General features: G+C 41.0%; 1 long non-coding RNA gene across 1 annotated transcript; it reads left to right on the forward strand.

Moving 5' to 3' along the window:
• Window positions 1-2,924: 2,924 nt before the first annotated feature.
• On the forward strand, window positions 2,925-8,317 carry LOC143442233 (uncharacterized). The gene is made up of 2 exons (XR_013110245.1): window positions 2,925-3,465; window positions 6,457-8,317. It is a non-coding gene; the product is annotated as an uncharacterized LOC143442233 (long non-coding RNA).
• The last annotated feature ends 14,349 nt before the right edge of the window (window positions 8,318-22,666 follow it).

Consider the following 22,666-nt stretch of genomic DNA (forward strand, 5'->3'; position numbering starts at 1 on the left):
GTGGCACATAGGAGCAAGATCTGAGATCTACGGCAGGCATCTGTGTGGCAATCCATGTTAAGGCACACCCACACTGCTCATTTAAATAAAAATGCTCATAAATTAATTATAAGAGACTCCAAGCCTCAATGAGACCTACCCCACTTTTAAAGTTAAGCACACCCAAACTTGTTTGGAATTTTCTTTTGTTTCACAGGACTCTGATTTCTGCAGAACCCGCTAGATGACTGTTCACCGCGTGAACGCTCAGCAATCAAAAGCTTGAAGTCTAGAACAGAGGCCCAGAGCCTGGAGCACCACACCCAGACTGGGACCTGGAACTATCTTAGTGACCTCCAGTCACTTGCATTGCTTTCTCCCAGTTTCCTTTCCAAAGATGGGACTTGGCTTTATCTCATCTCTCTTAAGGACCTTAGGAAATACCCTACCTTTATTCATCTGTGGCAGACATACTCATTCCTCCATACTGCAGCTCATTTTCCTAAATTTGGTAGGGGGAGGCAGAAACTAGCTGAGGGCTGTTGGTGTCTAAGGATAGTACAATGCATAGGAAATGACTTCCCCCCTTAGGTGCCACCCAGTGTAAATTAAGAATCGAGAGGCAAGGACTGTAAGATCTCTCTCAGGTATTGGAAATCCCAATTAGATTCTCAGTAGCAGAATCACCTCAGAATGTTCCTGTTTGACTTGGCACAAAAGCAAGTCCATCAGACCCTTTTACAAACATTTCGTCAAGATATTGGGTTAGACAACTCAAAAAATAAACTTCCTCATGAGAACTCAAAGGTGGAAAAACATATCGGAGGCGATCCCTGTGGGACCCTGATCCAAGTGTTTCCTACAGGAGCCAAGATGGTTTAAAGAGCAAACAACCAAAACCCCAAACCAGAATTTATCAAGTTTTGGCAAAAAGTGCAGAACCAAATGGAGTTCTGTTTTTATAAAATTAAAAAAGAAGTTTTGCGTAAAAAAGTTCTTCTATTGTTCCAGGCTTTATCGAATGCTGGAGTTGAGATCTTTCTGATTCCTGTGCCTCCATAGGGCACCATAATTTAATCTAGTAGTGGCACCAGACGCTGCTAACCACAGCCAGCCGTTATGGGCAGGGGTTTCAAACATATGGCCTGTGTATTGCACCCCCATTCCCTTCCCTCCATGAATTATTTTTATATCAGATGCCAACCTAGGCAATGCATGAATCCTGATGCAGGCTGCCAGCCTGCTACCAGCCAACCCTGGCCCATCCCTCCCTGCCACCCATCCTTCCATTCTCCTGGACCAGAATCTCACACAGAGTTCCTGCCAAAAACCACGAAAGGTGGTGCACGAAACGGGGGTGAGTGGAGTGCGGGGGTGTCCATTTCTGTCTGTACCCCTAATCTGCAGCCCAGGCACCACGGCCTGAGCCTGGCCAGCCACTCTGCTCCGTCTCTCCACAGCAACTCTCCACCGGGCCGCTGCTAGAGTCTCACAGTGACCTGCAGATCTGAGGAAAAAAACAGATGTCCCAATAAATTTTTGTCAAAACATAATTACCTCGGGATTAGAAAAGCACGTGGGGGTGGGGAGGGAATGGAACAGATGTATTACCTTCAAATATGCAACCATTATTCTGCAGAAGTTTAAATAATCAAGAGGTTTAAATGATGGGAGCCGAGTGCCTTCCCTCCTCCCCCACACCCTGTTCTGATCCTTCCTTCATTATCAGTTCTGGATGGTTCTGGGTGCCCTATCAGCTCCCGCAGTACCAATGGAGTGCGGAGCAGGAGTGGGGCCATGTTGCACTATTGTTCCACCATGAGTGCTTTTTCATAAATAAATCTCAGCAAATATGACAGGCTATCTTTCCCTCAGGAACCTGGCCAAGTCTTTTCTCCTCTGTAGCCGACAAAATATGATAAACTATGAATTTTCCCGGTAACCATAAAAGATTCTTATTTTCATGATTCAAACTGTTAGGCTCAGGTCAGGGCTATATATCAGACAGGAACCCATGCAAGGGAATCCTTTCTGACTTTCTGCTTTTACATTGTGCCCGGGGGAGGGGTGCTGGGAGCTGACTGAAGACTCTTTGTGTTACCTGCTAGCTAGCTTCAGGAGATTCTGAAGGCAAAATGCTGGTCCCTTTTTGGTATTTGCCCATGCCCATGGATCTAAGTAAGGGACTGGATTACATAGAAAGGACGAGTCTTCAAGAAGTTCATGTTCAAAGGAGCCATGGTTGCTGGAGCTTGTTGGAAGATTCCCCTTAGGGTGGCGGTTGGTTGTATTATTTAAGCAACTGCTCCTCAGTCTAATCTCAAAATAACTAAACCTGGACTGAGAAATATCATAGGGGATTAGTAAGATACAAACAACATAAAAGAGACGCCATCTCACACAGAGGCGAGGCAGGGGTTGATGTCCAAAGCTGTCGTCTGACCTTTATACACATCTGCCATGTTACATGCATGCACAGACACACTTGAATACAGTAACTGAATGAATGAATGAATGAATGAAATAAAATAGCTGCCATTCATCTTATTCTTGAGACATGATCTCTATATGTTACTCAGGCTGGCTTTGAACTCAATCTTCTTGCCTTCATCTTCAAAGTGCTAGGACTATAGGTGGGTACCACCATGCCCTGGCTTTAGTTACCAGTTATCAGGAATCTAGTAATTGTGTCTCTACTAAGTGATGCCTTTGTGTACATATATACATATGCACACATATACATCATATACATACACATATGTATACACATGTACATACATATCTCTGATCTTCCTGCAGGGCCTGGACAGGAGGCCTTGCTTTTCTTCTTTAGAAACATGGTGATTAAGACTCACTACATTAACTAACCCTTCATATGCACGAGGCTAGTTTTATGATCCAAATTTAAATCCCTCTTGGGAATCTTTTCCTTTACATAAAATGATAACCCCCAAATAAAAGCAACCCATCCTGGACACAGTATATTTTTTCCTTCATAAAGAAGCCATTTGCAACGAGCATTTACAATCCTCTTTTGCTGACAGTAAAGGCACATAGGAGTCCTTTGCACTGATTTTAGTCTGTTGTACCTCATTTAGAGCTAAACATGACCACGGGCATGAAAGAGTTAAAAAGGAAATCTTCAGGCTAGGCAATGGGCGGAAGGTTGACTCTGGCTGCTGCAGGGGCATATCTGATGGAGGGAGCCAGGCAGGAAACAGCCCTGGGAAAGGAATCCTGAGTAATGGGGGTGGCTTCCTGATCGTACTTGTATGCTTTTTCCTCCACCAAGTTTCAGGGGACTTTACAAAACACCATTTTCCAGCAGCCTGTGTGAGACCTTCGCAGAGAGAATTCACAGACAACTTCACTCCAGAAGAAGAATTTTTTTCCAAAGAATCCTGGATCATGCGGATTTACAAATCATCGGAAAGAAATTGTGAGAGGAAGCCTCAGAAGTTGAGGGTGCAAAGGCCGAGAATCCTGGTTGGTAGCTCCAGTTTCAAGAAAGGATGAGTCTGGTCTGCAACGCTGACAACATCAAGGTCATTTAAAGGGCAAAGTCACTTAATCAAGAAGAAAAAAAAGAGGTAGCTGAGGCCAGAAACAGCATTGCCTGCTCTAGACTCAGCTGTATGCTAGCAAGGTGTTTTCTTCAGATGTGTTTGTTTGCAGGTGTATGTGGGTAAAATCCTAGCATTAAGAATTCATGAATCTAATCGCTGGAATTAGAACTGTATAGGAAGGGGGAAAGTCCAAACAGTCAAAATAGTCAAAACATTCCACATGTGTGGTCGTACCTGCCTTCTGCCATTGTCTGACTCAAATGTATTTCACAAGGCTATCTTGATTTTGTTGATCACATATATAAACTGATTGCAAAAGTAAGTGGGAAAAATAAAGATGGAGATGGTATATGGTTTCATGAATGTGATCTCACTGAACCTCTCTGATGGTAGGTAAGCATCAAGCCACCTTAAAGTAGCCATCTCTTCCATTTATTCCAGGGAATACGTTATCTGTTGAGGTATCTTGCTGTGTAGAATTCAATGTTTATTTACAGATCCCCTCCCCATTCATATTTTACAGCCCTACATCTCAGTGTGATGGGATCAGGCATACAGCCTTCTGGGAGGTAGTCAAGTTTAGGTGAAGGCATGAGAAAGACGCCCTCAGGATGGTATTAATGCCCAGACAGGAAGAGAGCAGAGAACAGAGCTCATTTTCTGTCATTTGAGGACATAGCAAAAAGGTGATTGTGTCTCATTCAAGGAAAGAGGACACAGATCCTGCTGGTTTCTTGACCTCAGCCTTGTAGTCTGCAGAAAGACAAGAAATACATTCCTGTGGTTTAAGCCACCAAGTCTAAAGTATTTTGTTATGGGTAGCCCAAGTAACACATATTCAATGGTCTGAAGTTTGATTTTTATTTCCTATGTATATTTGGGAAACCATTAACACATACTCCAAATCCCTTTATTCAGAGCACTATTTAGGGCACTGAGACATTAAATCATATCCTAGCCTCTCTTTGAGAACAGGAGCATTAGAGGTCAGATCTGAATTCAACCCGACTTCATATTGGCTAGCCTCCTCAAACACTTAGTTAAGGAAGGCTCAGGGTCTGCTACTTCGCCTTTCTATTCTTTAATTGCCATTTCAGGAAAGCAGATTTGAGTTTGAGGATGCAAACAAAATATAGTTTGAATCCAGAATGGGCTCCATGGGTTCATGCTTTGGGGTCTACCTTTGTGGCGCCAGGTTGAGTAGAGTCTTTAGGAGTAGGCCTGGCTTGCAGAAGCAATGCTCTAAGACTGGGCTTTTGAGGTTTTTACCAGCCTTGGGTCTTGGCCTGAAGTCTCAGCTTTCTGATCCACAGTGATGTTTCAGCCATACATCTGAACCATGATAGATATGAACCCTGAAATCAGGAGCTCAAATACACTTTTCTTCACTTACATTGGTTCTGTTGGGTATGTGGTCAGAGTAATACCTAAGTAACTAATGCATAAGGGAAAATTAACCTCTCAGTTACTAGACTGACTTGTTAATATTTAGATATTAAGTATGACCTATTATCTGAAGACTTCTCTAAAAAACAATCACTAAATGCTTTCCCAAGCAAATATCAATATTGTATGTTTTAGAGATATCAAGTTAAATATGAAAGATACATATTCACGTAAGCACTTTATTCTAGATTGCTAGAGAAGTTTATAATTCGGGGCATTAAAGCTAGTGCTCGTTAAAATAGTATGTCGTGTTCAATTTTCCATTTTAAAATCTTTCCCCTAAATCATGCTTCTATGACTCTCAAAAGTCACCTTTGATTTCACTAGTCAAACTTAATTTTGTGAGTTCCCATAACATTTGTACCACATACTCATGTTCACACACACACACACACACACACACACGCACACGCACTCCTACAATGTGCTCATGCTTGCCTGAGAAATTTACCGTTGGGAAGACAGTCTTTTCTACATGGAACAAAAATACTGATAACCAGTGTTTTTGGTCAAAATTCGGTTAGTTTTGGGAAAATTTCTTTGATTACTTTAAAGAGCAGTAAGAGAACACCATTGTGGCATTGTTTATTCTTAAAATGGCTGCCCATGGAAATGTCTAGGTAAGGGCTGACAGCTGGGCATTATCTGTCTCCATGGTTTTCTACCATGAATCCATCCATCTGCCCTTTGCTCATTCTCAGGGAGCAGGAATATCAGCGTTATGGACCCGTCTTAAGCTCATGATGGATTGCTGCCTCTAGAGGGAAGCTAAGAAGGAAAATCTTCAGGGCATCTAGAAAGCAAATGACATTGCTACCTATTTCTATGTAAGTTCAAGGAGAAAGAAAACTTATTAGACAAAGATTCCTTTGGACTGTGCTTTCAAAAACCTTCTGGCACATTCATATCAAAGTTGAGTTCATATTGGGATTTTAAGAATAGATCTCATGGCATGAAATAGAGACCATCCTTAAGGGCTGCCATGTGTTTGCTGTTTCTGGTACTAACATCTTGAATGTAATCTTAGTCCAGCTATCTATTTATGCCAACATCCAGATAGCCTTTTAAATGTGGACTTTATGAAGCCAATAAAGGAGATATTTAGAACATGACAGAAACTGTACCCTGTAATGTTCCTTAGCTATAATTTATTGAACAAATAAAGACCCACACAATGAATAAAATGTTCAGCAGATCCTACTAATGATTTCCAGGGCTTCCTGTCAGCTGGATGACAATCTTTAATTTCTCTATGAAGCTCGCTCTCCATGTTATCTGTGCTGCAATGTGTACTCATGGCATGGTTCTTACTAGCCACATTTAGTTTTGTTTATGCAATTTCTCAAAGCTTACACTTTATGTATAGAGTCTTGCTTTGTACAGAAGATGACTGTATTTGGAGAAAGCATAATGACACTAAGTAAGAAGAAGTAAGGATAAAGTGATAAATATTTCTCCTACACAGGTCTGCAGCCTCAAGGAACAAGGTGACTAATCCAAACCAAGTCAAGGTGAAGAAAGAAGGGCAACTAACTGGCATGTAAGTCTCTAGGTAATGAATCACCATTGGGAGGCCTTCAATTTACTCATCTTTTGCTGCTGTGATCATTGGAATATGTATCCATATGGAGACAAAGACCAAAACCCAATAGAACGTGAAGTCAGCACAAGGTGATAAGTAATCCCAAGAAAATGCCCACATCTACGGTATGCTCTCTACAAATAAGAAATATATACTTGTTCCAGAGAACTGAGATTCTGGGGGCAGTTTGTGATCACAGAATAGCCTGCCTTCACTTGACTCATATGACTTCTCTCAAATATGTCCTACGAAGCCATGACCCTCTGGCCTTTCAGCTACAGTTGTTCTTTGTCTTCTCAGCTTGCAGATTTGGCTTGTTCTGGATGCTGATTTTATGTTAGATGTCAAGCTGCAACATAAGTTAAGACTCTTGGTCAGAAAGAGTAACTGCTTCTCCTGATTCTACTTCTCATGTTGGTTTTCTTTTGCTCACCATTGTGCTTCCCAGGTGACAAGGGTCATCTGACATTTGCTAGATGTGTAATAGTTTAAGATGTATTATGAAGACTCCCTTATGCTTGGTGTCATATGAAGCATGTGGTTTGGTTTAAGTCTAAAAGTGAGGAGGGTGATTCCCTACCAGATTTCTGCTTTACCCTTCCTGCAAGAATGGAGTGGGCAGATAACAAGGGGAAACTAAGGAAATGTATATTTGCCACCCGGGAATAAATGAAGCAGGAGAGGGGAACTTACGTAGGGACGTAGGATGCCACACAATCAAGAGTGTTCTCAGGTACCTTCATGATGCTCACAGAAGAGTTGGCAAGTGTCACAGGTCCTGCTGAGGTCCTCTGTAAAGCAAATCTGAAGATCCATGGAGGCAATGTCAGGGGTCCTCCAGTTTTGAAGTTTGGATCAAGTCTTTAGTCTTGTACTAAAGTGACTGGTCTTGGAGTCATCCTAGGATCTATCTCTGGTGAGTCTCTGACACATTTGAATCTCGAACATCAGAAGACTGTCTGGGAGCCAGCTGAGTAGGACTGAGGTTAGGAGTCAGACTAATGAAACTCCCATCTGCATACTGTTAAGGAAAGCCAGGTGGGCTCTGATTGTCTGAATGTATATGCAAGTAAGGTATAAAATGGTACCAATCAACAGAGAGTTGTCCAACTTGGAAGGAAATGGGTAGACACAACTCCAGGAAAAGAGTTCCCAACCAGGTCTGTGGGTCCCTTCCCCTTTCTGATAAGGGGATAAGAAAGCATGTGGCAACATCTTCCACCATGGGAAAGCCCCACAAGACAGCTCATGCCTGGAGTCTGAAACCCTTCCTGGTTGCCTGGCAGTTCTGATTGCTTTTGTATCCCTAGTTGCTGCCTTGATCTATCCCTGAAGCTGCTCCACTGTGTTTTGCAGGCTCAGACTGCTCTTAGGGCTTTAGGGACATCTTTTCTTGTGTTTCTAGTGCTACTTAGATAACAGTCTGGGCCCATCTATCAGCAGAATCATTACAGATTACTACTAATTTATGAACTACCAAAGCCTCCTCTTTAATAAAGTCTAAGGCCTGGGCATCCTGGATGGTAAAATAGACATCATGGCAATTGCCTTATGCTGTTATTTCTACCATCCTATATTTATAAATAAATATTTGAAAAATCCTGACAACATTAGTAAGAGAATATTAATAAGCATCAATTTTAGAGCTGGTGATTTATTATTACATGATGACAGGCTACAACTGTCTACTCATTGTCTTACACCTCTTGTAATTCCCTATCTTGAATAAACGTCTAAACATCTATGTTTCTGTTAACATTTAATTCGATTTGATTTGATGGGTAAAATCAAAGGCTTGCAGTTCAGGAGTAGTTTACTTTGTAGGAAACAGAATTAAAAAGTGTGCCTTTCATTTGTGTCTTTCTTATGTTTGATTTTCATATTACTTTAGTAAGTTGCAATGACATTACAAAAAAATTGCCTTTTCAATCTTCTGTTTAGAATTTTCATGTTAAGATCAGTTGACAACTGGTCAATTAGTTGAAATGAAAAATAGTCCTGCATATTGAGATTCTGCCTTCTCGTCTCTCTAGTCCATAGTTACACTCAGGCTATGCGTTCTCCATATGGCACAGTGCTAGCTAGCATACTTAGAAACCATGAGAAGCAAGTTTGACTCATGTCTCTGTAGGCAGGGGATGGCCAATTGTAAAGTAGTCCTTTCCAAATAAGTTAGACAAAAGAAGTTTATCCGGTGTCCATAATAAATAAGTAGCAATTCTATATGTCAAATTAATCTTCAAGAGATGAGACAAAATATATGGCTTTTCTGTAGTGAGATAAGGAAACTACTTCAGTTGAATTGGTATGCTAGATTTCACACATGTTTTCCTTAAAAATTATTTGGAAAGGCCCCTAACCTGTTCAGGCCCAGGGCACAATTTCAGGTGTTTCTTAAGTCAACAAAAGTCCTTCTTGAAGTGTGCCATGTCACTTAGATATATTGCTCAAGAAGAATTGTTCTTAGAATATTATAAAGGATGTGTTGTGACCCAAACTATCAAAATTCTCAAAGACAGTGGTTTTTTTGTTTTTTTTTTTTTTGTAGTTTTTAAAGACATTTAACATTTTTGACACTTTAAGGCTGGAGTGATGGCTCAGTGGTTAAGAGTGCTTGCTGTTCTGACAGAGGACTGAAGTCTGTTTACCAGAATTTACACTGAAAAGCCAGCTCCCTATGCTGTCTCACCTCCTTAGGCATCTGTGTATACCCACATATGCATGCACACATGTATATTAAATCTTTAAAAATTAACTTTAGGAATATATACATATTGGCTAGAAACAGACAAAGATGTTCAGGAGGACATAGTTTTTCAGTCGAGCTCCCAGGCTCTGTTCTCTTGTTGGTCTCAATCAATAAGTAGGCATAAATACATTAAAATAAAACCCAATAGTAAAACATGCTACTTAGAACACATAAGAGCCTAGCACAAACGACTGAATTAAGAAAGAGAGTGGAAGCAATGATACAAGATTCCATCCCCCTAGACAGGCGTCAGGAAAGAGGTGGGAAAGAAAGCACATTTGGGAAGGGGAAGAGTTAGATGACCATGTCACACCCAAGTGAATGCACAAGACTCCGATTCTAAAACAAGGGTTGTGCTCCTGTTTTGGAAACAGCAGTTTGGGTTGGAAATATGGCTCAGCAGTTATGAGCTCTGCACCTCTTGTAGAGGATCTGGCTTCAGTTCCAATGTCCAAATGGCAGCTTATAACTGTCTGTAGCTCCCAGCTTTCCTGGGTACCAGGCAGGCCTGAGGTAAACACACAACAACAACAACATTCACAAACACACCAGCATTCATACACACACACACACACACACACAGAGAGAGAGAAACAGGAAGTAAGTCTTTAAGAGTAAACCAGCAATACCAGCACATCAATTCTGCAGTTTTATTTCAATCCAAGTTTTTATTTTCTTCCAAACTTTCCAAAAGACATCTTCTCATCACCTTTTTCTGGATTTTTTGGTGGCATCGTCTAATGTAGCTGACAGGAGTGGGAAATAGAAGACACAAATTTATAGTCATTTATGAAGCTTCCCAAGGGAACATGGGGAATTTTTTTCACTGGGCAAAGCTTCTTCTTTCATATAAAATCCAAATCCATTGCAATTGATTTCCCCCTAAATTACTTTAAGCATTAGACTCCCTTTAACCAGGGCCTCTGCTGTGTGATGAGGTTAGGACTGTTCTAATTTGACATTTTTCAAATGTAGTTGAGAGGAAGTGGCAAGACACTTACTTCAACCTTTTTATATCACTCGTCTCTGATCACGTATTGTTTTCACAATGCTTCATATCCAGGAAATGAAACTGAATGTACAGCAGGTGTGTGGTAGAAAGGTAAGAGTACAGCTTAGCAGGTCAGAAGAGCTGATTCTAGATCTGATTAGCTGCCTCCCAAGCCCAAGCGTACGTGAGTGTGTGCATGCCTGTGTGTATGTGTGTATGTGTAGGTGGATGTGTGCTCATGGGAGCGTGTAAGCCTGCAGGAATTGAAACATGGGCCTTGCACATGCTGGGTAAACACTGTACCCCTGAGCTACAATCCCAGAAGACTGTGAAAGACACTGATGGTCTTGGCTCTGTAAAAGTTCTCAGAAAAACAGTTTGGAAAATATTTTAAAGGAAAGCAAAGGTCCTTTAAAAAAAAAAAAAAGGACACTGATACTAAAAATTAAAACTTTTTCTCTAACAAATGGCATCATTATTTGATAGTTTCAATGTTTCAACTATTCGCTTGCTGAATGAATGATAATAACGTGGCTGTGATGACATGGGGGAGCCTTTAAGGGGTAGCATCTAGTGGAAGGTACTAGTGTCACTCACCTTGGGAAGGACTAATTTGAGCCACGTGGGTCTACATTAGCCCGCTCCGATGATGAATTCTTCAGTGAAGTTTACAAGGACCACAAGATCGAGTTGCCTAGGCTAAATATCACAGCACTATAGAAGTGATGAAAACCTTTTAGTGATTAAGCATAATTTTTTAAAAAATACTTGTGTTTTTGTGCAGATGTCCATACAGGCCAAAGACATTGGTGTTCCCTGGAACTGGAATTACAGAATGTTATGAGCCTTCTCCTTTCCAACACATTGCACAGATTCTAATTTAGTGATATGTTAAACTTTTATGTTGTTATAACACAGAAGGTTGAGCTTTTACAGAGAAAATGTTTCATTTAGAGCATAGTTTTGTGGATTCAAGAGCATGGTGCTTGGCTCTGGTGAGAGGAAAGAATCCTGATGGTTAGAGGGGATACAGAAGAACATCTCTTCACTTCCCTTCTCCCTCCAAGACCTCCAGTATACTCCTCCCTGCTCGCCTTCAAATTCATGACTCTGTTTTTTATTGATTGTTATTGCATGCACATATATATTTGCATATACATATATTCCAAAATATAACCCAACCCATTGAGTCCATATAACGTTACTGGTGTGCATGTATTCAGAGCTGGCTTTTTGGCATCGGATACCAAAATAGCTTGCTCTTTCCTCCTTACTCTGAGGAGGGCCACCTCTTTCACTCCCAGCTTTACTCAGCTATCCATAGTTCTTTGTGCAGGGTTGAACTCATAGGTCTTCCTCCATCTGGTTTAGCATTGATTTTCAGACTTTTGGGTTTTGGCTAGTTTTCCTGGCTCTACTCTCCAGTATGTGCCCTGCAAATAGTATCCTACAGTCTTAACATCTTCTCATCAACCACATGTCATGCATAAGAGTGCACCACAAATAAGGTGCATAAGAACAGCAAGTCTTTCTGTCTTCAGTCCCTTGGTGTCATGTTCACTTTCCTCATTCAGTTTTTCAGCTTTTCTGCTTTTCAGAAGGTAGACCTTCCATCTCTTCTGAAAACTGTAAGGGAAATTGTTTTAACTTGGTGAGTAAGGATAAAAATATATATACATTTCATTTTTCTAATTTGGCTAATAAGGATTAAACGTGCATTTAAAAACAGACTTGACTAAAAATTCAAACGGTAAAAAGGACACTGTCAAAATAAACACATGCTTCAAGTTTCCAGAACTTTCTTACTTTGAGAATTTTATTAACCAACATAAAGATGCATACATTGTCATGTGGCATACCACAAGTACTTCACCATGTACATACAGCAGCCTAAGTCCAGAGCTTGCTCAAAATGCCTGCTGCCATGACTCCACAGCAAGGTCAGAATGCTTGTCAATGTTCTCACCCTCTTTCTATGCTTGTTGCAGACTAGTAATGATTTGTAGGAGGGCACAAATGTGCATGTAACATTGTGTAGTATTACTTTTAGGAAAATTCCTATACTGTAGAGTCAAGATTTCAACCCAGGGATAGTTGCCTTTTCTTTTCTTAGAAGGTATACCTTTGGTTTCCTTTGCTTTCTTACTCATTTCACCCTTTGAAGGGGTAGAATCAGCCCCTTCATGATCTGCCATTTCATTCCCTCTTCTGGAGGGACAGCAACTGAGTCTCCTTACATGAACATTTTGAAGTTAAATTGCTTCTTGGGCCATAGCCACTAATACTATTTGTTCTCATTTCCCCTGTGTGAAGCCAGGGATCATCCTTATGTCTATCTCAAATGGGCTCCCAGTCCTTCTACATACCCTAAAGGAAGTATAGGAATCAGAAGGCTGACAAACCAGTGACACTTATGTTTCAATAGCAGGTTCTTCCCTGTCAAAACAGGAAAAATGATTAAACATCCTCTCTTTGTTCAATACCCATTCACAAGTGATCTGACCCATTATCTTTCTTTTTTTTTCTTTCTTTTTCTTTCTTTTTTTTTTTTTTTTTCAAGACAGGGTTTCTCTGTGTTGCTCTGGCTGTCCTGAAACTCACTCTGTAGACCAGGCTGGCCTCGAACTCAGAAATCCACCTTCCTCTGCCTCCCAAGTGCTGGGATTAAAGGTGTGTGCCACCACTGCCCGGCCTCTGACCCATTATCTTAATGTTCTTTCCCTCCTCCTTATTCCAATACGAAAAGTTATGGTCATTTTGCAAACATTTAAAAATATATTCATAAAAATAAAGTAATTGAATCTCATATTTGGCAATAAGTAATTTTTCATCTTATAATAGCTAAAGTATTTATTTTATATGATAAAATAAAAATATACATTTGTGAGAGATCATGATATGTTGTTTACTGAAATGGAGTCCTTTAAATTACTCCATGAGGTCACCTTATTTCAAAGCACGGGTCTCAGGACTTACAGGTTGTAGTTGGATAGCTAATTAGACTGAAATAATTGTGTGTCACATCCCTCCTCTCTTAACCAGAGAAATGATGACTATTATTGACAAAGTAGAAGACACTAAAAAATAAAAAGAAATTAATCTGTCCTCAATCTACTACCTAGAGAAGACCACATGTTCTGTAACCTGTCAAAACTTGTGTGTAAATTTATAAGTCACTTATAAAAAGTCTATCTTCCACGTGTGTGTGTGTGTGTACGTAGATCTGAGAGTTTCATTTGCTGCTGCCAACATTTCAGAGATGAGCCTGGGAAGAATGTCACAACATATCCTGTGTGTTAGTGCTCTCTCGCTCTCTCTCTCTCTCTTTTTCCCTCTCTTTCTTTCTCTCCCTTCCTTCCTTCCTTTCTTCCTTCCTTCCTTTCTTTCATTCTTTCTTTCTACTTATACTATTAATGACAATGTATGCTGTTCCTAATTTGTTACTACTTTAAGCATGTGTTTGGTGCTAATTATAAATACGTCAGTGTGAATAGTGGCTATACTCAGACTATTAGAGTCCTGAATCATGGAGTCAACTGCTAACATTCATTAAACTTTATGCTTAAATGTTTTATATTATGAGAAAAATAAAACAATAACAAAATACCTAAATGATAACTGTCCTGTGCAGTCATTAGGCTCACTCCTAGTGAACTGCTTCCACCAGCTGGGCTTCACCTTCCAAAAACTACACATCCTTCCAAATCTGCTCTATAGATTGGGGACCAAATGTTCAAGCACGTGAGCCCGTGGGACACATTTTACATTCAAGCACATGCCCCTCTGTTGTTTTCAGAGGAAATCCAAATACTTCGTCATGGGAGAGAAGGGCTCTGTACCAGTAGCATTGAAATAGATGTGGTCACAATGGAAATGCTTGGTGTGGGAAGATAGCTGCATGTTGAAGCAAGTACCGTATCACTGGGAGATGGGCTCTTTCAAGAATTATAAGAACTAATTTTAAATACTAGCCAAATACATTCTGTCATCAGTTGTTTAATGATGAAGCCAAAGAAGAAGGAGAACTCACCATCTTCCAGGGTAGGAAATGAGTAGGGCTATGGGGAGGTCAGGACCAATCTGTAGCATCAGTGCTCTTTACAAGGGTCAGTTCATCTTAACAAATGGAAAAATAGCTTTAGGACACAAGGCTATATTCATTTCAGCAGTCATGCCTCAGCAAATATATACACATATATCTTTAATCAAGAACCTTCATCCCCCTGGGAAGATCTGCTATCAAGAGGGTCAACAAAGGTCCCCGTTAAAGCACAAGGATGTAGGGTGTCTATTCTTCTCCCCTTGTGTCTTCCTTTTCCCTCCTTCCTGCCTGGAGGGAATAGAAATGTTTACTTAGAGATGGCTTTTAAGTGCCATCAGAAACTGTTCCAGCTCTAGGCCAGAAACAAGACCCAAACAAGGAACATTTTTATTTCTGCATAAATATCAGAAATAGTACTGCTAGTTTAAATACATAGCTTTTGGGGTGTGTGTGTGTGTGTGTGTGTGTGAGAGAGAGAGAGAGAGAGAGAGAGAGAGACAGAGACAGAGACAGAGACAGAGACAGAGACAGAGACAGAGACAGACAGAAAGACTGCTCAAAGATTATGACACAGTCTAAAAGAGGCCAAAGTCAAGATAAGTTTAAATTTTGTTTTCCTCTTTATAATTGTATGAATCTGGATACATTTCTTAACCACACCATACGTAGTTATTTTTCCAGGAAACAGTGAGAGGCTGGCCCCACCCACCATGGCAGGCAAGAGGGCCAGCTGTGAAAATGTACGTGCCATGCAGTTTGTTCTGTTATAGATGCTGCTATGGTTAGCTTTACCATGCCCCTCCGTAAGGTTGTGCTTGGTTCCAACTTGCCTTGTTGTTCCAGCCACATTCCAGCCGTACAGAGCCACAGCTCTGGGGGCTCTCATGCATTCGGGGCTGGCCTGTTATGTGAACCTGTTGAAAAATGATGCCTGATAACCAAAAGGAGGAATGTGAGAAATCTGTGGGCTGCTCACCTCCAGCCTGGAGTTTTTGCTCCCACTAAATGGCCAGATTCTCTTAAGGTTGGGGCTCTGGTGTGCCGGCAGGAGTTCTGTGCTGGTAGAAGAGGAGAAGAAAGAAGCTCTTCAGATTCTCACTACCTTTAAACCAGCCTGTCATTGCTCAAGTCTCAAAGCAATGAGCAGGTGATGGGTCTGCAGTTGGCAGAGATGGCACTGGTTTCAGGTTGGGGGAGGGTTAAAAGGGACGGTGCTGTCTCAGCTACACAGGCCAGGAGGACACCTACACAGGAGGCAGAGGCCTGGCCAACCTGATCAAGATTGACATGCACGGAAGAAGTAGGGCAGACTCTTTGGTCTCATGTACCTTCTGGCCTCCATGCTAACCTTAGAACACACCGTGGAACTCTTGCTCACCGGCAGCTGGTGCAGCATTCTTTCGCCAACACAATCTCCACATTCTACAGAGTAATAACGTAACCTGTTCCAGACCATTCCCCTAGACTCAGGAATAGGACAGGTCTTCAAAGCAAAAACCAAAGACCAGCCTGGTAGATTCCTAGGTTTGAGGGTCAGGAAGTTCCCTGTGAAAATTCTGGGGGGCATTGGAGAGAAAAACAGTAGGAAGTAACATCTGGAGTGAGGAATCGAGGAGTTCGGTAATGGAGAGGAGAAGACCTGAGAGCCACAAACAGGAGCTAAGAGGTCTTCCTGGAGGCCCACAGGGCTCTGCGGTCCATTTACCAAGGGAAAACCTGACCAATGTATGCTCCTTTAGAAGCCTTGCTCCCTGCCTTTCATAGAATGGCTGATTGGAGAGGAGCAGACTAGACTCGGGACCGGCAGTCTTTACCATGGCTACCATAGAATTGCCTGAAGGCACGAGACAGTCCTCATGCCTCTGTTCTAACCACAAAGAATGAGAAATAGTTGTCTGTAGCCTGGGCTTCGGAGTAGTCCAAAGTTTCCCAGGAGAGTGTTCTATGTAGCCACACTGAGAAACACACATTAGAAGTTAGGAAAGCAGACTATTAATGACTGTTGGGCAGGTTCAGCCCAGGACTATGCTACCTGACATGCTTCTTGAGAGAAAAAGGAAAAAGAAGAAGAAGAAGGAGAAGGAGGAGGAGGAGGAGGAGGAGGAGGAGGAGGAGGAGGAGGAGGAGGAGGAGGAGAAGGAGAAGGAGAAGGAGAAGGAGAAGGAGAAGGAGAAGGAGAAGGAGAAGGAGAAGGAGAAGGAGAAGGAGAAGGAGAAGGAGAAGGAGAAGGAGAAGGAGAAGGAGAAGGAGAAGGAGAAGGAGAAGGAGAAGGAGAAGGAGAAGGAGAAGGAGAAGGAGAAGGAGAAGGAGAAGGAGAAGGAGAAGGAGAAGGAGAAGGAGAAGGAGAAGGAGAAGGAAGGAGAAGGAGAAGGAGAAGGAGAAGGAGAAGGAGAAGGAGAAAAGGAGAAGGAGAAGGAGAAGAAGGGAGAAGGAGAAGGAGAAGGAAGGAGAAGGAGAAGGAGAAGGAGAAGGAGAAGGAGAAGGAGAAGGAGAAGGAGAAGGAGAAGGAGAAAAGGAGAAAAGGAGAAGGAGAAAAGAAGAAGAAGAAGAAGAAGAAGAAGAAGAAGAAGAAGAAGAAGAAGAAGAAGAAGAAGAAGAAGAAGAAGAAGAAGAAGACAGCAGGCGTTTTCTTCTAGAAGTGCTTAAAAGTTGAGCTCTCACATGGAGGGCAGGAGCCTTTGGGGAAGGCTTGAGAATGTGGGGAAAGAGCAGTGGGGTGGGAAGGAAGATAATATAATGTCCTTAGCATGTACTCTAGTTATGTCTGACTCAGCATCCCGGATAACCCGTTAACCCCCACCCCCAGCCCTCATACACACTAATCATTTTGTCTAAATTTGGTTTTAATTTTCTTCCTCATGTTGATTGAGACTGGACCAAAAGACTTTAAATAAAGAGTATCATAAATTTTATATTTAGGTTGCTTCAACTATGGCTAATTTGTAAACAACTAAAACAACAACAACCCAAAAAGCAGCATTTATTTTGAACCCCAATAAGGCTTTATTCAGTTTCTTGTTTTCCATGCATTGTTTTTCCTTTTTTTCTTTTCTTTTTATTTTATTTTATTTTATTTTTTTTTGAGAGTACAATGCCATACCACATACTCCGAGTTTCCCTTCTTTCTGTTTAGCCTCTGCCTGGGAACACTGAGAACATTCCCGTGCACGTCCAAACACCCAGAGTTAACCCCTCTGTGTACAACATTGCCTGCAATGACTTTCTTTGCTGAGAGCTGAGGGATTCTATCAGCTCCTAGTGTTTGCAATAGATGCTGTCACTTAGGGGTTAAATGTAGCATACATTTTTTTTTTTTTTAAATAAAAGCATAATTTGTTGAAAGAGGCCTGAAGTAGAATATGTGAATTTGAGAAGGTGGAAGAGAGAGACTGTGCAGGGGCCTGAGAACCCTGATTTAAGCTGGAATCAGGGGAAAGGCCCTCCTGGGATTTTAGTGACTCCTGTCAGCTTCTAACCATTCCTGTTGAACTCCCTGATGGTGCCTTTGACAGCATGTTATTACCCCACAGTAAAATCTGCTCTCTTCCTCAGGATTCTGAAGTGTGGAGCAGTTAACTGTGGGTGAAGGGATATTTCCAAGCGGTTCTGATGATGTGAGTGTCTCAGGGGCTAGGTTGGGATCACACTCGCTAATTTCTGTTTCCATTTTCACTGGAGTCACACCAACAGGAGAATATGCCTCCAGGTTTCCAGTTGTATAGCTTATTGTGTATATATATCCTATAAAACCGAAAACCATATGGAGAATTCTGCTTTCCTGGCTTTTTGTACGTGTGTACCAGGAAGTAGTAAAATGTTTTGAGATGCTATTAAGTCCTTAAGTTACAAAATCAAGATTCCACCTTAAAAATTTTCCATACTGTACGTTGTTGCATAGCCCGGGGTGCTGACTGCTTGCCAAATATCTATCAGAGAGTGATTTATGATAGATGATACAGTCCCCAGCCCAACTGGAGGCTGCGTAGCTGAAATATGAGAAAGGAGAGGCCTTGTTCCTTCGAAACCACGATGGTTGGTTTGTTTGGCTTTTCCAAAAGAACATACAGTACAAAACGTGCCACATTTTTACTGCACCAAAACTTATACAAGAAACAAAACACGATTCAGCTAAAATCCCTCAATTTCTCTTTGTCGTTTGCGAGTGATGGTTTTCTCACAGAACGGCTGTTCTTTTTCCTGTCTTTCTTCCCCCCCCCCACTTCCCTCCCAACTGCTGCTCATCTCTGAGCTCTGAAAGAGATTCAACAGCTCTGTTCTGGCAATTAAAATGTTTTAAAATGAAATCTCCACTCCAGGTTTTAAATATTTCATGTGCTTTCCATTCTGCTATGACTAAGAATGTATTGTGATTTCTGATGTTTTCTGTTCTACAAATGTTTCCTTTGCAGCTGGGAAGGAGTACATCTCCCATATGGCTTTAGGACACTTTGCAGTTTGCTTAGATAAAGCAATATGGACCCCAGCAAGAAGAGGAGGGCAGCCATTTTCTCTCCACACCCAAGCTCTCCTCTAGTTTGTACCTTTACATTTGTGGTAGCAGGAGGAAAAGGGACAAGGTAACTCAGCTTCCAAAACCACTGTGCTATAGGTCGCCTTGACAGTTTAGCCGTGAATGTGAAGGTTACTCTTTCTGCTTATTCCTCCTACCCAATACAAGAATTCATGATGTTTTGCAGAGTACGTTCGAGTAACTATGATAGTTTAATTTGTTTTCAGGTTAGCTTGTATCACTGTTATTTTTCCATGTTACCACATACTTTTTGAAAATATGATTCCTAATGGCTCTAAAAATGTATGATGATATCAGAGTTTACTCAATTATTATTATTTTTACTATACTATATTAGGACATTAAACATAGGTATATTTCCATGTAAATAGGCCTCTTATTATTATGGCAATCTTAGGAGTAGCCCTCTCTATGGGCCTTTGGATGGATGTATTTCTACTTATATTATAAGATAATTCCGGACTGAAAATGCTGGGCCTCAAATTGCAATACTATTTGAGTGATTCTGCTACAGATTTTTGTACTGGTTTAGAAAGTCTTCCCTGAGTTTTACCAGCACCACTATATGCAGCTTGTGTGTGATTTTAACCTTGTGTCCTCCAGTGCTCTAGTAGGTTAATCTTCCCCAATTTAATACATGAAAAGTGATAAAAACTGGTTCTAATTGGCATTATTTTAATGTTAAAGCGGCATAATTTCCTCTTCTACATATTCTACTATTTCAGAGTTTCCTGTTGCTCAGCTTAATGAACTTTCCGAAACTCTGTATTCTGTAAAACGGATTCAGACAGGAAACTGAGATGAAACAAGTTCTTGTACTAAGCCAGACCTGGGTTTTCTTGAGGAGCAATTAAGCAAGACATGGAGATCAAGCCAGAATTTAAATGAGTGGCTCAAACTTGTTACCTACCTGGTAACACCAGCTGGTCTTCCACAGGACAAAGTAAGCCTGCAGATGGTATATATTAATGCTTCAGAGGTAAAGCAGATATTGTAGTTTTTGTTCTTATTTCTGCTCAGGAGTATGAATCCCATTTGATGAATGGGTCTTGAAATTAGGTCATTTATGTAGTACATTTATTTGATTGTTTATTTGAGGAAGTGTCTTACTACATAGCACAGGCCGGCCACCAACTTACTCTTTACCTTCCAACTGTTTCCATTATTGCTGCATGCCTCCACATCCAGATCCAACAGGCATTTGGATAATCTTATCTATCTTAGCTGTAAACAGTTTCAACTGAAATTTTGTGTGACTTGCTTTCACATATGAGAACTACAGCTAGTAGTGTCAAATATTCACTTAAGAGGTTGAATGTGGCCAACAGATCCACTTCAAAGCCCATTTTAACATTATTTCTCCAGTTCTCCTGCCTTTGGCATTCTCTTAAGTTCCCAGTTATTGAACACCTCTGATGTGACAGGTATGTTTCCCACATGGTCTCTTTTATATTTCATGACAATATAATGAAATTTGTGATCCATTTTCACAGGGGAAATTAACATCTTAGAGATTATTAGGTCAGGTACTCAGAACTATAGGCTATGACTATTAACTGATAAGTACATAGAGGTTCAAAAATCTCTGTTTAGAATTGCTTAGATACTATAGGATAAAGGCATTAAGGACGCTCAAGTAAACTCTCAGAAAACTATTGAGAGGCTCAGACAATTGAAGACTCTCTTGATTGTTTATATGCAGGAAAATACTTATGCACTTCCCAAGAAACACATATCACAATTTTAAAGACATTTTTCAACCTTTCTTGCTTTAGGAGTGATCGATCACCAGTGAGTCTCAAACATTTCTTAGATACCACACAAATTTGGAAATGATTTCAGGAAGTTATCATGTGACTCCACACTGTTGGACCTATCCTTGCTTTGGCTAAACACCTTGGATTTCTACCTATATATGTCTTGCGAATGCTTTTACTTCATGATTTAATAGCTAGGTATCTATCCTTCGAACAGTCCAGTTCAGGTTGTATATAAAGATAGGAGTTGATCACTAATGGAAATGCACTAGGAGATACGCTAATGGTGTTTTAAGGACGTGCTTTTAGTATCTACTCTTGGAAACCTCTATTTTAATTCTCTGGGGCTCAGGGTTTAAAAGACCAGACTTCCTAACCTTTGCAGTCCTGAAGCTCAGATAACCTGTTGCTATTTTTGAAGATAAGTAGACCTTATTTGGCATTAAAATAACTGCCCAAGGGCTTATCCCTTTTCTTACTCTGGTGGTGTTTGGATTGTCAGCGGAAGTCTTGAGCTTTGAGTCTTGGCAAGGCATTGCCTTCAGACAAACATCCTGTAGACAAAATTGTCCCACAGGCACTCAGTGTTCCAGGATGATTGACAGGAAGCAGTTTGTGCTGAAGGGAGGGAGGATAGATGCTGAACTTAGAGGAGGCTTCCAGGTCCCGAAAACAATAGCCAGGCTCCCAAGGAACTTCACATGTGCTTTTACCCACACACTACAGTAGAAGCTTGGTTTATGCTTGGTGGTGATGGGAGTTAGAGGGTGTGGGCTGATCGAGAGGTGAAAGGTAACCTTGTTTCCAACCTACCAAGGACAAAACAGCAAGGCTTTGTGGTAACATATCTACCTGTGAGATAGGCACAAGTAGATGTGCAGAGATTTGAGGTGGCAGCTGGATCAGTGATTTAAGATAGAATATCCACCCAAAGAAGTTGTGACCAATAAAAACTGATACTGGTCATTTTATGCAGAGGACTTGGAAAAGAAGCTTGAAAGAAGCTAAAGCCATCCAGGACTCTGCAGAGCTTCACATTTGGTCATGTTGCTAGTGTTTGAGCCAAGCCTTCATATTATGTATTTTACTATTTGAAACTAAGGTTCAGAAAGGTTAAATAAAGTTGTCTGGTGCCACAGAATCAGATACATGTGGCACAACTGGGGTGTGAGAGCCATTCCTTTAGATCTTCAAAATCCATGTATTTTTCTTCCTATATTTGTCTGGGTCCTTTCCTCTTTTCTCTCAGCTTCAGTTCTGTGAGGGAGAGAACTCATATCTCCACTGCAGTCACCTGGAGTTTCCAGAGGATTTTTGCATTCCAGCCCTGAAGTCTTTCACATTGGTGGAATCATTAGGCCTTCCATCTTGGGGTTTTCTTTACTCAGCACTCTGCTTCCTTTGCTACAGTGCCTTTCTTTAATCTGACACACTTCAAGATACAGTTCAAATGCTACCTGAGACACCCCCTGTGTCTTACTCTGTTCCATTTCCCTGAGCAGGGTTGACACCTTTCAAACATTACAACCTTACTGCACAAGTGACATCAACAAAAAATCACTTTAAACATCAGACCTATCGATGACATGATGACACCCTGTTTAGAAAATATTAGGAATTGTCAGGTGTCAATTTTATGCAAATATGCTTCTGAAGTTCTGAAAGTCCCCAGTAGATTCCTTCCAAGACTCCAGGAATTAATACAGGCAGAGTAGATATTGGTAGGGCCCAATTATAGAACCACTATCTAGAGATCCATTTCTCATCCTCTCTCTCCTTACTCATGTGTCCCTTTTTTTTTCTTCTCTTCCCTTTGCTTCTTTTTCACTTCTGTTCTCTTTTATCCATCCTTACATAAGGCGTGTTTACACAAAAATGTCATTTTCTGTCATTCCCATTTATCAAACCTCTCCCATTATCATTGTTTCAAGACAACTCTTCTTTCTTTCTTTCTTTTCTTCTTAAGTTGGTGGAACTGTTTGGGAAGGACTAGGAGGAGTGGCCTTGCTGAAGGAGGTATGCT

Source organism: Arvicanthis niloticus, chromosome 5 (assembly GCF_011762505.2).
Source record: "Arvicanthis niloticus isolate mArvNil1 chromosome 5, mArvNil1.pat.X, whole genome shotgun sequence".
In the NCBI taxonomy this organism is placed as follows: domain Eukaryota; kingdom Metazoa; phylum Chordata; class Mammalia; order Rodentia; family Muridae; genus Arvicanthis; species Arvicanthis niloticus.